This window comes from Salvia miltiorrhiza, chromosome 7, assembly GCF_028751815.1.
Source record: "Salvia miltiorrhiza cultivar Shanhuang (shh) chromosome 7, IMPLAD_Smil_shh, whole genome shotgun sequence".
Taxonomy (NCBI): domain Eukaryota; kingdom Viridiplantae; phylum Streptophyta; class Magnoliopsida; order Lamiales; family Lamiaceae; genus Salvia; species Salvia miltiorrhiza.
Genome location: NC_080393.1, coordinates 7746354 through 7761376, shown reverse-complemented (window position 1 = coordinate 7761376; position 15023 = coordinate 7746354).

The following is a 15023-nucleotide window of genomic DNA, read 5'->3' as shown; positions in this document are numbered from 1 at the left end:
CTCATTAATTTTAATTATATATATAATTATATAATTTTCACTTATATTATTTATTGTAGTTCGACGACCTCGTTTCACCGCCTTCTTCACGACACCCACCGGAAACCACCACCGTACGCTCTCTTATTTATTTATTTAATTATGAATTTATTTATGTATTTAATTATATATTAATTAAATAGATTTATTTGTTATATATAGTTAATTAATTTATAATTGATTTTGTTTATAACTAAATTATATGAAGCATGATTAATTTTAAATTATATTAATCTATTTAATATATGTTGTTAGTTTAATTTTAAATTATGAAGCATGATTAATTTTAAATTATATTAATTTTAATCAATTAGTTTAAGAATTGTTTGTTAGAATAATTTATATATGTTGGATAATTTTGTTAAATTAAATGTTATGTGCTATGTGTTTATGAAATGTTATATTATTATATATATATATATATATATATATATATATATTGTGGGATAGATTTAATCAATTTCTTAAGGATCTTCTCCCTTTGGGATAGAAATTGATTATTTCTTAAGGATCTTCTCCCTACAAATGATTGTTTTTAATTTAATTACCATGATTTTTATTGCTTTTATTTGTATTGTATTATTGCTTCGACATTGGGGGGCCGGGTAGACCTAGTATAGGCTTAGTAAATTAGGACCACTATGGTCACTATAGTTGCTGGTAGAGTCGAGCACTTGGTAGTTAGGATAGTGGGGTTATGCTGTCGAAATTTTGTTAGATTTCAAGTAATTTATTATATTTTATTTGTTTTTTTCAATTAGAATTTGCAAGAATGAGTGATAATCGTACGTGGATGTACGCGAGATACAATGATCGTACCGCATTGTTATGTATGTATTAGGCCGAGGTTCATCGACTGGCCGCTGCCACAGGACGACAGGAGCGGCTAGACGAGGTGTATTTGGAGGTGGTGCGAATTGATAGGTCACGAATCTACGGCGTCGGGAGTGCCGGGCAGAGTCAGGCTAGTAGGGGGTCTATCCGCAGCACGGGCAGTTCTGCGGTGTCTCAGCAGCTTTATGAGACACGGATCTCCACGCTGGAGGAGCAATTGGCGGCAGAGCAAGCACAACGCCAACAGATGGAGGAGCGCATGGCGGCAGAGGAAGCACAACGCCAACAGATGCAGGACCGCATGGCTCAAATGGAGGCGTTTATGAGGATGTATAATGCTCAGCCACCTCCACACCCTGATGCCGATGATGATGATGATGATGATGCTTAGACTTATGTTTATGTTTTCAAACAAAATTACATTTGCACTTTCTTTTCAAATTTATGTTTTATTGAACTATATATTTCAAGTGCTTTAATTATTAAAACTATATATGTTTTATATATTTATGGCAATGATGATGATGATTGCATTTAACATAAACAAATAAATTCAAATCACATTATAATAACTAAATTAAAACACTTTTGGTGTATTAATGTTAAAAAAAAAATTAATTAATTAATTAATTATTAAATATTAATTAAATATTTTACCGACGATAAAAATAAGGACCGAAACGAACTCGCTCACTAATTAACAACATATTTCAGGTATTATCTCCACATATTCAAAGATTATAATTATATGAGTGAATATATAGCATTTAAATGAATTAATAGATGTAGATATATCAATAATACGAGTGTTCTGTACTGATGATCACTCGAAAAGAATTTCAAAGTTAAGCGTGCTTGACACAGAGCACAAGCAAGATGGGTGACCCACTGGGAAGTCGGGTCGCCGACTAGGAAGTTCGTCTAAAGTATGCAATACCGTATAAATACGGAAATAAATTGTGGATATACAATATACAATAAAATAAATAAATAAATAAATAAATAAAATAAAATAAAATAAAATAAAAAAATAAAAAACATTACCGTGGGCAAAACGCCGTCGGTAGTTACCGACGGCAATTTTCCCTCGGTAAATACCCGGCCATCCTCCGGCATGACCCACCGGCCGGCGGTAGCTTGTTACCGACGGCGATTCGCCGCCGCTAGTTAGCGGCGGCACTCGCCGTCGGTAGTTTTCCGGCAGGGTCAGCCGGACTCCGGTGACTCTCTACCGACGGCAAAATAGCCCTCGGTAACTAGCGGCGGTGTCTGCCGCTGCTAATTCGCCGGCTAGGCTCCGCCGTTTAACGGCGACAATTCCGGCGGCATCGCCGCCGTTAACTGCCGACGGCGGATGTTCGCCGCCGTTATTGTCGTTGCCGACGAACCGTTTAGCGGCGGGAGATTGCCGCCGTTATCGCCGCCGGTAACACTATTTACCGGCGGCCGTCTTTTGTTACCGACGGCATTTAGCCGTTGGTAATCAACGCTTTTTTTGTAGTGATCCGATCACGCAACTTATCAATCATACAAAGTAAACGTCCTCCTATCTTACTCTTTTTCCAAAATTTAGAAAAATATAAGATATAATATATATCAGGGTGCGTTTGCTTGTTATCCCTATAAGGGCATCTCCAATGGTACTGTAAATCTCATTTTGTAGTACCAAATCCACTCCATTGGTGCTCCAAACCCAAACCCAAACCCAAAATGAGTTTGGGGCCACATTTTGAACAGTACAACACCAAATTTGGGTTTGCACTATTCATCACATCAATTAAAAATTGCAAACGAACCCCTATTCTTGGTGAATATTGAGAAGACGTCTTCTGCTTGTTGAAGAAGAGCGTACTGATTGAAGAAGAGCCAGGTGAAAATGGAGAATTGTGCAGTGGCGCCTCAAAAAAAAGAAAGAAGAATTGTGCAACAGCTGGTTGGAAGAAATAATTAGGGAACCCTTTTATATTTATTGTTTTGGACTTAATTGGTATTAATTAAGAATTGGGCTTTGGAAATGAACTCTAATTTGAAAATTGAAATGAAATCCACAAAAATTGCTCGGCCAAACTTTTCATAAGGTAGTATAAGTACCATTTTTTCTTAGGTATAAAATTATTCTTTTCTCAAGAGAAAATGTGCTGCCCGAAAATTTATATCATTTGTCCAAATTTTTATTACGTCAAAGCAAATAAGGTATAAGGTGATAAATGAAGTTTATCCTTTCCTTATACTCAAAGCAAACACACCCTGAAGGTTCAATTATATATTTTGTTAATTTTTATTTTTATTTTGTTCTTAAGGATCAATAAGAGAAATCTGCAATCGCTACTTATATATATGTACTATAGTGAATCTCACATTGATGAGATTCAAATTCAAAGATTTTTCCATAAACACCATTTTAATAAAACCTGAAATAGTTGAAACTGGTGGAAACAATAGTTGAATAGATAGTTTGTTTAGGGTTGTTTGGAATGATTCCCGGTTGGATGGGTGGAGCCTCCGAAAGTATTCTTGATAGCATCGGTTGTCCCCGTCGCCACATTGGCCGCCCCTGTGGCGAGGCCACCGGCAAGGCTAGCCGCCCCGAGCACAGCTCCTTTCCCCACCTCAGCTACTCCTTGTGTCATGTTTCTAGCATGGGTTCCGGTCTTGAATTTTATGCCAAACAAAACATAGTTAGTGGAAACTTGGAAAGTTGATTGATTAGTAATGCCTCCGTTCTTATAAAATGTATCTCATTCCAAATGGCATGGGTTTTAATAAAATAGTTGAATGCGTTGTGAGAAATGGTCCCATTTTATTGTGAGTGAAAAAAAAACTTATTAAAAATAAACTGAACATATTTTATGATGACGGACGAAAATAACAAATTGAATATATTTTATGATGACGGATAGCATGTATATATATGGACTATTTTATTGACTTGGGTTAACCATGAGCTTGGGCTGTTACATTTTTTTTTTCGAAAGAAGAAGTAAATTAATTAATTATAAATTTGTAAGTACCTCTTGAAGGAAGTTGTTGCTCTGGGCTTGATCGTGCAAGTTGTCCCTCGTCATCTAGAATCAAACCCAAAGATAAGATGCCCATATACTATAGGAATGAAAAACTTATTCAATTTTTGCATTTATCTAATTTGATATACAAAGGGAAATCTCATAAACAAAACAGAAAGAACTAAAGTAAATTATTTCAATAATCTCTTAAAATATTAAAGTGAATCTCATCAACGATACAGTAAATATATATATATATATATATATATCAATTAAGTTTTAAAAAATAAAAATACCTGAGCTTGTCCTGATAAAGAGTTGTTGGGACCTTGGCCTGCCATATTTCTCTTTGTTCCTTTGATTTAAGGCTGAATTAATTATAAAGTATTCGGGAGTTCTGATTTTAATTTTACCATTACAGGTGAACTTATAGTATAAAAGACAGCATATTTTTAGCTATTAATTTGTGCCTAAGTTTGTGCATCACTTAACACATTGAGTGGAGAAGCGTAGGATTTGCGGCCATAATATTAATTTTTACAAACAATATGTTTTTTTTGGGTGTTTATTTGATGATTTTTTTTAGAGTGTGCTCGTATTGACGAAACTTTCTAATTTTGTTATTCATATAAGTACATTTAATTAAAAATATGCATTTTAATATACTAAATATAAAATATAGTCGCATTCACATTCATGTAAAAACCTCTCAAATAAGCAATACAAAGAAAATTATATATTGCTTTAAATTAACTTTTAAGTGTTCATTTTTCTTTAATGATTTTTTTTTACATTATTAGATTTAATGTGATTGGAAATCTTTGTATAATATGAAAGAGGAAACAACCTCAAAAAAATTATTTGAGAGGTATTGTATGTAATTTGAGTGAGAAATGATATATATACAAATTAAATATTCAAGAGCTTGTTTGCCGTCGTTGCGCCGCCGGTGGCGGGAGTTCCGCCGCCGATAATTCCGCCCGTATTTCGACATTTGTTTGATGAATTCATGTCTTCAGCTCTTATAAAGTTACAGTCAAACGTACGTCACTACTACAACAAAAAGTTTTCACTGGTGACATGAAGCTTGATAACTATTATGTGTGTCATAAAAATTAATGACATTTAATAGTATAATTAATTACTAATAGTTACACTTTCAAATATCATTAATTTTTATGACACGAATATTAATTACCAAGTCTTATATAGTGGTGGAAATTTTTGTTATAGTGAGTCTACTTTATGAGGGCCCACAAGTTGCTTATCATCTGCACTCTGACCAATTTTATCTTTGAAATTATAGATTACACGAGATGAAATATGTTGTCTTTCTAGTCAAAATGCTTTTTCTTTAGGGACTAAAAGTGCTTTATTTCTTTGTCATCATTATAGCAAAATGGCTATTTTTCATAAATACATTATAGATCCATCCAAAATCCTAATCCCACACTTTATACACATATATATATAAATATATGTAATCCATCGCCTATAAAAGAATCACATCCAACGATATAAAAATTGTGGAAGAAAATGGAAAATACGAGAGTAAAAGTGAGTGTGTTGTTGTTAATGATGGTGTTTGTGTCGGCGCAGGGGAGTTGCTTCACCCGTTGCATGAAGAATTGTAGCGGGAACATTCTAGTTTGCACCGGCGCGTGTCTAAGCGAGTGCAATGGCGACTCCTCCGCCGCAACGCCGCCGTCCTTGGTTGCTAGTGTGCCTCAAACTGGCGGTTCAGACTTGGACGAAGGAGACCGCTGAGGCTTGCTTGAAGATTTGTATTGTCGTACAATTTAACTACAATAATATTGTGTTGATTATATATATTGATGTTCTGATCATATTAATCGAGAGACGTTGAATAACCGTATGTTAGTTTGACATAATTGCCTCTTTATATTTATTGAAGCATTTAGGAAATTATGCAATTAGTATACTATTACGATGAGGTCTCCCGTAAAGATACTTGGAGTTGATAATATATACCCTAGAAAAAAAGAAAGAGTTGATAATCCATATATAACGACGAAGTCTCCCGTAAGAATAGTCGCATAATTTAATAGAACATTTGTAATTGGCTTATGAAACATATTAATAGAACATTTACAAGTATCTAATTAAAATATGTGAATAGTCTACACTGTGTGGGTATTCGTATAAGAAATTTTGTACTAATATATTATTATTATTATTGAAGGATTAGGATACATCATACATGCCATGGAATTTTGATCTCATAAGGAGATAAACCACTGCTAAATGTGTAACTTTCATGCTGGAATTATAAGCCCATAAAGCTGCGCAAAATGTGAGCTTTTCGGGCTTCCCTGAAGCCCATCGACTCGGATTTAGCTGGCAATAATTGAATTTTCTACGGTACTACCTACCTCTATATAAAACTAAAAGAAAATTACTATAACGGAATTATTTTTTTGAATTGGTAATATATTATTATTGCTCCAAAAGATCGAGAAACACAAAATTTTGGATACAATCGGGTTGACCCGCACCCAAAATAGTGTCCTCTACACGGTTCGGGTCAGGATGCGTGTTCGGATCAAGGTGCGGATCAGGAGTGCAACCTGATTGTACGGGTACACCCGATTGTACCCAATACCACCTCCCAAAGAAATATGTGAACATTATAATTTAATTAATCCTTTATACTCCCTCCGTCCCACGAATCTTGACGCATTTCCAAATAAGGTAATAATTAGTATTATTTTTTCTCTCTTACTTTATCACTTTTATTACTTTCTCTCTCCTATTTTATCACTTTTATTACATTATCTTTCCTACTTTATCACTTTTATATTTTATTAACTACACACTTAAAATACTATTCTTAAGGTAATAATTAGTATTATTTTTTCTCTCTTACTTTATCACTTTTATTACTTTTTCTCTCCTATTTTATCACTTTTATTACATTCTCTTTCATACTTTATCACTTTTATATTTTATTAACTACACATTTAAAACACTAATCTATAACTCCTTAATTCTCGTGCCGAAATCAAACATGTCAAGATTCGTGGGACGGATGAAGTATTAATTTACTTTAATTATGTAAAGTAATATATGTTTAAATAAATAAAGGATTAATTAGATTATAGTAATTTATTATAATGATAAATAAATTCATGGTACTGTGGAATAGTTGGCTCGTTCAAGTTATGTATTACCATCAAATTTCGTACTCATTGTTTTTCTCTTTTTTCTTAATATCAAAAGATACCCACATTACTTCTAACAACTAACAAGTGTGCAAATAATTCAGAAAAAAAAACAAAGAAATAATAAAACAAAAAGAGAGCAAATTGTTTCGTCGTGTTTATGCCATTGTCTATTATTAGTTTAGTCATATTTTATGGTAAAAGTTGTGTAGAGTAGTGATGATTTCGTGTTAATTCGAGCTTAATGGTTAATTGTGATGCTTTAGGTGTTAAATGAAGAATGTCGATGTTAAAGCATTTGAAGATTGTGAAGAAAGCTCACAACGACGCAAAAGAGAGTGTTTAAGACATGCTAACCATGCTCACAAAGAATGAGGATGCAAAGGAAGAAGATTGAGAAGAGAAGACAGTGAGCCGGGGCGCACTAGCCAACCGGGTTGACTGCTTGAAGGAAAATGGGCAGAATGTGAAGTGAGCCGCGGCGCACTAGTCAACCGGGCTGACCCTGACAGTTTTCTGACGGGATTTCTCATAAGAATGACGGTTTTTAGAGATTCAAATACACTTTTTTCACTTAGAACTTCCATCCTTTTCCCTTTTTGAAGCAAGAACAATATGAGAACTTTAGTTTTTCATTTTATTTCACTTTCTTTACGCATTGGAACGGATTTGCACTTTGAATTTCGTAATTATTTCTTTATCTTTCTTCTTAGTTTTAATTCCATGGTTTACTTTTCTCCTACTTTGAATTCTACAGCATGATGAACTAATTTCCATAATCTAGGGTTGGAGATTCAATTGGGCTTAATTGATTTGCTTGTGATGTATTGATGCACTTTATCCGATTCAATTGTTTGATATTTTATTTAGCAATTGATCACTGCTTGATTGTGTTTGCAACGTGTGAGATCGAGAGAAGAACTCGTTGCTTGACCGTGGTTGAATTGGAATTAGACTTAATCGGAAACGTATAGTCTAATAATTGATGAATTCATGTGATTTAATTAGCGTAGACTCATACTTGAATGTGAAAACTATGGTTTGAGCACCTACGTTAGGAGAATTTTGTGAGTTTATTAATTGTGCATGATCTTCACTTGTTTATTGATTTCCCGAGAAGATGATCCATCGCCCTAGAATCTTTAATCCTTGAATTTCCGTTTGTTTATTACTTTGAATTTATTTCTCGTTGTTTTAAATACTTTACTTGATCACTTGAAAACTGGTTAGAATGTTTAGGTGTTTTATTTTTACATGTTTAACACATAGATAATTAGCCCTGCTAAGTCTTTCTCGTGGAATACGACTTGGGTCAACTTGTCACTCTACGATTGACCTCGTTCTCTTGCGAGCAATCTAAAGAGTACACTTTAGGTTGAACACAAATCAAAGTAATACAAATAAATACCATATTTTTTATATTACTAGGGTTTCAGAATATATGTTGCAGAACGTATATTATTATAAGAACATCTCAAATCGTTGTCCATATATAAATCATTCAGCAATTCCGTAGTCGTGAATGTTTCCTTCCACGGCAACGCCGCTGACGGCGGAGGCGGGTACAGAAGCGTCACCACATAAGCGACTGCAATAAGGATCGCAGCTTGAGGGATCTTTTAGCACACGTCTGTTTTACACAATCTTGGTAGCAATGCAGCCGCCGTTGATCTGCACTAACAACATACATTAACATACCCAATCATGCCCATCACGTATCCAATTCTTGAAGATTTCATATCCAATCTTGGATTTTACAATATGGAAAAATATATGTATTGTCTTCCCTAAGGGTGGGAAGATAGGATTCGGGTATAGGGTACCCGATACCCAATTTTTTCGGGTCGGGTAATCGGGTACCCTATACCCGAAAAATTCGAGGTCGGGTTCAGGTAGTTTAGGGTGCAAAAAATCGGGTATCGGGTATACCCGAATACCCAAAATTTTAATATATATATTTTAAAATTATTTAATTAATTTAATGAAAAATAAAAGCTGAAATTAAGTTTGAATCACAACTTTCAATTTTTCAAACCCTAGTCCAGTAGTCCTTTTAATATATATATTTTAAAATTATTTTCGATTTTGTTTTTTAAAAAAGGGTATTTTCGGGTATTAGGGTACCCTATTACCCGATTAAGCCAAATCGGGTAATTTGGGTACCCTAATACCCGAAATACCCGATTTTCACAGTTTGACTTGAAAGATGCAATTTTGACCTGGTAATTTAGGGTACCCGAATACCTGACTCGGGTATTAGGGTACCCGATTTGTTTTCGGGTTCAGGATCAGGTACAGGGTTTTGGCCTTATTCGGGATTGGGTACCCGATTTTTTCGGGTAGGGTACCTGATCCCGACCCAGCCCTAGTCTTCCCCTATATACTGTATTTATAGGCGTCAAATTTCAAATATAGTATTATTTTAAAGCTTTTTATCGTTATCTTTAATTTCATATGCATATTAAATATTTTATAATTAATCAAATTTCATAATTTTCGAAAGAAATGAAACAAAAAAAAAGAAGATAAAGAAAAAGAAAATAGAAAGAAAAAATATAGTTACAAATAAATATTTAATTTTATTATAATTATATAATTATCACTTAATTTGAAATTGAAAGTTACCTTTTTAATATATTATAGATTAAGATTACTAATCATGCTAAAGGTATCATATTGAAGTAACTTTGTAATAACTTAATACTATGAAAACTCATTACTATTTTACCAATTATAAAGGCTCCAAGATAGTGGGTAAGATAGTGGAGGTGTGAATGAAATGTGATTTATTTGTAACCTTCATATTATACATATTTTAAAAATTATCATTTAAATCAATTTGAAATTGGGAATTACCATTTTTAATATATAGTAATAAATTAATAATCGAACTAAGAAAAATCAGATCGAAATCTAACGGTTCGGTCTGATTTTTTTGTGTCGATTCAGTTATGCTAGGGCCTCTTTTCGCTCATTCAAGTCGACACAAAACTTAAATGAGCCCATGATGTAGTTATGTGAAATTTATGGACTATTTTTGTCCACCTAGCTTACTTGAATTCCACAACTTAAATATTCATCCCCATTAATGGAGAAAATATAGAAGAATGTAGGTTTTGAAATCAGAGATATATTCTAGCAGAATCACAAATACTCAACAACACAACAAGTTTAATTATTCATATTAATTATTTCAAAAAAAAAGTTCATATTAATTATAACTAAAACTAGGAAACTCAAACCAATATTTTCGATAATATAATTGTTTAAGTCAAATTCTTTGTGCAACTCGTGTAAGATAAATTAATACACGTGCTGGACTATATATCACTTTTTGAATTCAAACGTAAATTAATATCGATAATTTCTATAAAAAATAGGTCATTATATTATTTGTGTCGACCGTGTAGATACTAAAGAATTGAAGTCCATGATAAACATATGTGTAAGCCAAAATGTGGTGCATATGCATTCTTTTGTCAATGATGGGGACTTCTAAGTTCTAAATATCGTGAGGATTAAGGGTACATAAGTATGAGTGGACCTCATTTTTTCTGCATGCATGTTTTTGTTTTATGGATATAATATTAGAAATTCAACGAATTAATTTAATAAATACAATTTCAAACATAAATTTAGCTGCATTGAGAAGGGCTTATTTTGATGCATGTAGTGACTCTAAGATAAGTAGATCACCGGAAATTAAATATACTTTTGCTATTAATATTTCAAACTCTGATATTTCGGACAAGAAGGATTTGAAGTTCACGTGAAAAGGGGCCAACTTTCAAATTGGGACATCTGGATATGATCGATTCTGTAGATATGAATTTGTCACACTCACATATATAGGTCGTTTCCTGACCCTATATTCGACATTTTTGGATAAGTTCGCAAAAATTGATGGTTTAGCAATTTTAGGATAAGTTGAGTAAAAAATATTTTTTACAAAATATTTATGTTTATTCGAGTAGTTTTTGACCCGGATCTTAATTAGTGATCATGCCCATCAAGTAAAGTTGGAGTATAATAATAGGCAATTTAAGTAGTTGCCCGATCGTGGTTTACTCGGACTCAATGTTGGCGGTGCATGTGGTGAATGATGACTATATACAAGGGTTCGGATTCTTTAACTGATGATTTGTTTGAAGCGTTTGTGCTTGCTAAGGAAAGGATTGTTTTTAGTTTTCAGCATGTTCGTCGCGAGGCGAATAGGGCTGCCCATTATTTAGCAAATTTTGCTGCTTGGTCCGATGGTGTAATGATCTGGAAGCAGGATTTCCCGTCCTGGCTTACAGATATTGTTCATCGGGATTTGAAATAAATTGGTTATGTGGTTTTCTCCTCAAAAAAAAAAAGTAGTTGAAATGCAAGTAATTTGGAGATCAACAAACTTTAATTTCCGAATTGCTTTATCAATTATCAGGAGAATCGAAGTACTTAAATGAACTTCGCATGGATCACATATTAGTTGTGTTTGACTGACTTAACCCTGATCTGATTTTAATTAATTCATATTCATATAAATTTGATTTATTCTGCTTCAAAAGATCATGTGACCACAAATTGAGTATCAAATTGGCCAAAATAAAATAAATTTGATTTCTTTTGCGTCACAATTAAAATCATGTGACTATACTAGCTAGTTCGTTTTAAATTATCAGAAAATTTGGAATTATTTTATAATATTAATAATAGAAGTTCAACTAACTATATTACTTTGCAATGTGGCCATGATCATGTCCATATTGTGGAGGGCCTTGCCCAAGAATCTTGAACACCATATGACCAAACAATAAGACTTAATTTGTTTGGATATAAAAAATGTTTTATGGTTTGGTAATAATAATTAGATTCTTGGGGCATATCTTTTGAAGGAAAATATGGTTGTCTAAAATGTTAACAACCAAACATGATATAGTTTCCCATCATGTGTGCCCTATGTGCAAAACAAGGGGCAGACAAAAAGAGGGAACATGACCACAAGTTTTGTTGCTACTTACTCTTTTACTCTTTGTAACTGTATTTTCTAATTAAATACTCCCTCCATCCCATTAGTAGTGTCTCATTTCTTTTGGGCACGTAGATTAAGAAGTGTGTAGAAAGTAGATAAAGTGGGTTGGTGGAAATTATTTAAATATTATATATATAGAGAGAGAGAGAGAGAGAGAATATTGCCATAAAGGGAATGTGACACTACTAATGGGACAACCCAGAAAGGAAAGTGGGACACTGGTAATGGAACAAAGGGAGTAACTTATAATTACTATTATTTAATTATTTTAAATTTTATTTGAAACATGTATAAGATTTAAATTATTGTATGTATGAATAAAGTATAAAATATGTCTGCAGTTTATTGTTCTAATTAAAGTGGCCTAGCATAAAATCCTTGAGACATAATTAATTCAAGCTAACACGATTGTATATGGTAAGTGATCTCCGGTTGCAGTTTATTTTTTCGTATTTTATAAAAGGAAGATCAAATACTATATTTAAATCATAAATAATGTTATTGGTTAATTATAATATCCTTAAGCTAAACCTGAAAAATCTCGATCCAACAGATCGGACTAGCTCGAGCATCGCAGAACAAATTGTAGAAGAACATGTATGAGCAACTATATTAATTAGTCGATCGATATGCATAGAAAACACCAATCAAGATATTTGCATTTTGTTATTGATTTGTTTTATGATGATAGGGTCCATATCGAATTCATCGTCAACTCCAATTCATTCAACTCTCAAATACATGATGCATTTCCCTACAAATTACGACAAATTACATGCAAACTAGAATAACACTATAATTACAATTAGGAATGTCAATTTGACCAATTTATTAGGTTTCGAGCCAATCCTATCGGGGTTATTGGGTATTTGGGTGTGGAATAATTGGATGAAAAAAAATTGAGTTAGAAATTTCAACACTAACCCTAAATGTTAATTTGGATTTCGGCCATACTGAAAAATTTATTTTTTTAAAAAAAATATTTAATATATTTTCCTTAACAATATTTTATTTTTAACAAACAAATACACGTATAAATAAGTGACATTTCAACATTGACTTATATATTAACTAATATGCAAATTAGAGATATAAAGATGCAACATTTTTTTAAAATAATTATCATTTTTAAATTTATACATCTAATTATTTTATGTTAAATATTGAATTAAAAACACAAAGAAGTGAAATGATGAGTATAACTTTCTTATATTGAATTTCTAATATTAAATCAAAATACATTTCACAAACTTTTGAAAAAAAAATCTTATTATACTAATTTTCAGAAGTAAAGTAATGAAGTTGAAAATCAAATAACGAGAAAAAATTTATATAATCAGGCGAACACATTATTTTTCGGGTCAGCCCTATAAGAGTTCGGACTATTTTTAGACTAATCTTATTGGGTTTCGGATTATTTGGATACGGACTAATCAAAATATAAATTTATCAGGTTAAAAAAATTTAGCCCAATTAATCCTCTCGGATTGTCAAGCTAATCGAGCCAATCCACGTATTTCAGACTTAATCGACACCCCTAATTACAAGATATATAAAGGCATTAAGGTACAAATTCATATCAAACACGGTTTTTAAGTGTTGTCATATTCATTCTAGAAAAGGTTTGTCATAATTCAATCTCAAATTAACTCCACAAGAGTGTAGAAAAATTATGTTTGTCATATGGTTAGTATCATTTTTTATCCCAACATTTGACATATTTTTTAAATATATCCTGATTTCTAGGGTTTAAAGCACTCACATCAACCGACTCGAGTCGGTTTGTCGGATGAGTCAACCGATGCATGACTGTGTCAATTCGAGGCCGGCTCATCTTGATGAGTTCGACTCATCCGTCTTTTTTCTTTCGACTCATACATCCTTTTTCTTCTATGCATGCAATACACGCGCGTGAAAATAAAATAAAAAGACAAACTTGGAAGCTCAGCTGCAGCGTAGAGAAAATTAAGGATAACTGTAGAAGAAAAAACGGTTTGGGGCTTGCTTTTAAAAAATAACTAGGGTTTTGCTAGTGGGTTGGGCTTTTGTAATAATCTATTTAATTATTTAATTAAATAATGGACTTTAAATCAGTGAGCTTTGGCTAAATATTAAAATGTTCCATTTAATTATTTTATTATTTTAATTTTCAGTTTTCTTAATTACTTTAAGTTTAATAATTTAAGTTAATCTAGTTTTAAGTTTATGTATTTTTTAATTATGTCTTTTAATTTAAGTAATTTTAACAATTGAGTTATTTAAATTAAATGAAAAATACAAAAACTAAAACTAATGTATATGAGTCAGTTGGATGAGCTTCCCCTATGCAGGGTGTTGACTCATAAGTGGTCACCTTTGATGAGGAGTGAAATATACATCATACTAATAATAATCGAAATAGAGGATAATTGATTATATTATATCTTGTATATACGTAAGTCTAACAAGAGTAAAAGCCAACGCTAGCCTATCTGGAGTAAAAGCCAACACTAGACGACCTTGGCTAAGGAGAAGGTATGCTAGTTGACCTTTAGGAAACATGAGAACTGGTACTAACTTTGACTTAGAAAGAATGAGAGGTCAGCGTTGATTGGCCTCTAGCAAACATGAAGGCCAACGCTGACTGACCATATACATGAACGCCAGACTACGTACATGAAGATAAAGGATCCAACATGGTTGCCAGAGCTGGGTTACGCCAACACTGATTTCACCACGACGACTGGAGATCAACATCAGAAAGATAACAACAACCGGCAAAAGCTGAGCAATCGGTTAGTTATTTGTGCTTCTGATAAACATAGGTAGTTAGACACCAACATGCAGTGTACGTGAATATTGATAAATTTACTATTTTACCCCTTTGCATCCGTCGTATAAATAGAGCATTGTATTCATCTTTAGAGCAGTGATACTTATTTCATCAATCTCCATGGATGAGTCTGTAACTGA